This window comes from Procambarus clarkii, unplaced genomic scaffold (assembly GCF_040958095.1).
Source record: "Procambarus clarkii isolate CNS0578487 unplaced genomic scaffold, FALCON_Pclarkii_2.0 HiC_scaffold_1573, whole genome shotgun sequence".
Classification (NCBI taxonomy): domain Eukaryota; kingdom Metazoa; phylum Arthropoda; class Malacostraca; order Decapoda; family Cambaridae; genus Procambarus; species Procambarus clarkii.
In genome coordinates, this window is record NW_027190601.1 from 1 (window position 1) to 2,500 (window position 2,500).

Genomic DNA, 2,500 nt, shown 5'->3' on the forward strand with positions numbered 1-2,500 from the left:
TTTTCATTAATCAAGAACGAAAGTTAGAGTTCGAAGGCGATCAGATACCGCCCTAGTTCTAACCATAAACGATGCCAACTAGCGATCCGCCGGCGTTATTCCCATGACCCGGCGGGCAGCTTCCGGGAAACCAAAGTCTTTGGGTTCCGGGGGAAGTATGGTTGCAAAGCTGAAACTTAAAGGAATTGACGGAAGGGCACCACCAGGAGTGGAGCCTGCGGCTTAATTTGACTCAACACGGGGAACCTCACCAGGCCCAGACACCGGAAGGATTGACAGATTGAGAGCTCTTTCTCGATTCGGTGGGTGGTGGTGCATGGCCGTTCTTAGTTGGTGGAGCGATTTGTCTGGTTAATTCCGATAACGAACGAGACTCTGGCCTATTAACTAGTCGACGGATCTCCAGCAATTGGTGTCCAGTTCGCAACTTCTTCTTAGAGGGATTAGCGGCAATTCTAGCCGCACGAGATTGAGCAATAACAGGTCTGTGATGCCCTTAGATGTTCTGGGCCGCACGCGCGCTACACTGAAGAGATCAACGTGTTCTCCCCCTCCGAGAGGAGCGGGTAACCCGTTCAATCCCCTTCATGATAGGGATTGGGGCTTGCAATTGTTTCCCATGAACGAGGAATTCCCAGTAAGTGCAAGTCATCAGCTTGCGCTGATTACGTCCCTGCCCTTTGTACACACCGCCCGTCGCTACTACCGATTGAATGATTTAGTGAGGCCTTCGGACTGGCGCTCTTGGATGTTCTACCCCTCGCGTCTCGGCGCAAGGGGTTCTCGCCTCGAGCTGACGGAAAGATGTCCAAACTTGATCATTTAGAGGAAGTAAAAGTCGTAACAAGGTTTCCGTAGGTGAACCTGCGGAAGGATCATTACAGTTTGTGACGCGAGAGCTGCAACCATCGGCTCGTCGTCGTCGTTCGAGTATTCTTCAATGCGAAGAAGGCAAGGGTAGCCTTGGGAGCCGCACCCAATTGCCGTGGGAAAGGAGAAAGCGGATAAACGGCGGGGAGATCAACACCCACTGTGAGACAATAACAGGTCTGTGATGTCGGACTGACATGACATGTCAGTCAGTCCGACCGGCGCAGGTCACAGTCCTAGCGCCGTATACTGCTTTAGAGTCATCTGTTGGGGCTCGCGACACCCGTCACCGACATCTTTCTTCCTTGTCCCCGGTCGCTCAGTGGCTTCCGGCACCCACACCATAGAGAGAAAGCAGCAGGCGAAGACGCTACTGCTCCTCTCGTTGACAGGGCCGGCGCCTGCTACTCTGGCGGCGTCTAGTGCTGGGTTTTCCTTGACACGCTTCCCAGTGGGCCCCTCCCTCCCCGCCTTCACTCTACTGTAAACGTAAATGTACGTGTGCGGCAGAGGAGGAAAAAGGGGAGAGAGAAAAAAAGCATTTTATGTGTCTTCTAACCAAAGTCGGGCTCTTACCAGCCCTATCAAACCCCCCATACATTACGTCCTCCTATGATGGAGTGATAGACGGCCGACAGGCCTTAATAAAAACATATACAACTCTTAACGGTGGATCACTTGGCTCGTGGGTCGATGAAGACCGCAGCTAACTGCGTGTCGGTATGTGAATCGCAAGAATACCAGATACATCGACAAGTCGAACGCACATTGCGGCGGCAGTCCTGATATGTGTACTGTCGCCACTCCTGCGCGAGGGTCGGAATAACATCCATCGGGCGAGTAGCTGTTGCGGCCTCCATATTCTGCTCTTTGGCAGGCTCAACGATGCGCTTTGGCCTGCTCTGGGGAACGACGCCCGCCACTGCCCCCCGAATGAGAAGGCAGGAGGCAAACCGGGAGTCCCCCTAATATTTGACAAACGAGCCCCTAGCACACCTCATCATGCTGTGAAAGAAAGACGCTTTTCGTCCTATTTCTGCAACAGAGGCCTGCCGCCCTTTGAGTGAGAAAACACTCGACGTCTGCTGCGGATCCGATTGTCCCACAGACGTGCAGCAAGCAAAGCCGCCAGTTTCCACCCCTCCGTGGACTGGACGGCACAACACAAGGGTATGGCTAGAGGACCGGGTCGGAAGCGACATGCCATGCGTCGCCGTCCAGAGGTAGTAGTGTGCCAGGGAAATTGAACGCTTGAGGAACCTCCCGCCTATCACACACACTCTCTACGGACCGACTCAACCGGATTTCATTTACTTTGGCCTAGCAGAATTCGAGAGAGAGAAGAAATGGTGCCAATAACGCTCATGAACGAGTAAATTACACCAGTACACAGGTGCATGTATGAGAGAGAGGCGTGTGCGCACAGAAGTAGTGCTATACTACTACTGTTGTTATTATTATTGTTACAATTTCGTTGGCATGTGTGCACCCTAGTGGTAGCCGCTGCCACAGTTGTGGGGCCTATAAGCAACGCTTGCTGAAACCGAAGTGACGGCGTGTCTGGCGCAAGCCGTCAGACGGCCAAATTCGGATTTTCAGTGCGTTGGCTGGGGGACAGTAACAGCCGTGG

At 53.2% G+C, this 2,500-nt stretch overlaps 1 non-coding gene across 1 annotated transcript; it reads left to right on the forward strand.

Moving 5' to 3' along the window:
• The first annotated feature begins 1,528 nt into the window (after positions 1–1,528).
• On the forward strand, positions 1,529–1,690 carry LOC138362274 (5.8S ribosomal RNA). The gene has a single exon (XR_011227531.1). It is a non-coding gene; the product is annotated as a 5.8S ribosomal RNA (ribosomal RNA).
• Positions 1,691–2,500: the final 810 nt, after the last annotated feature.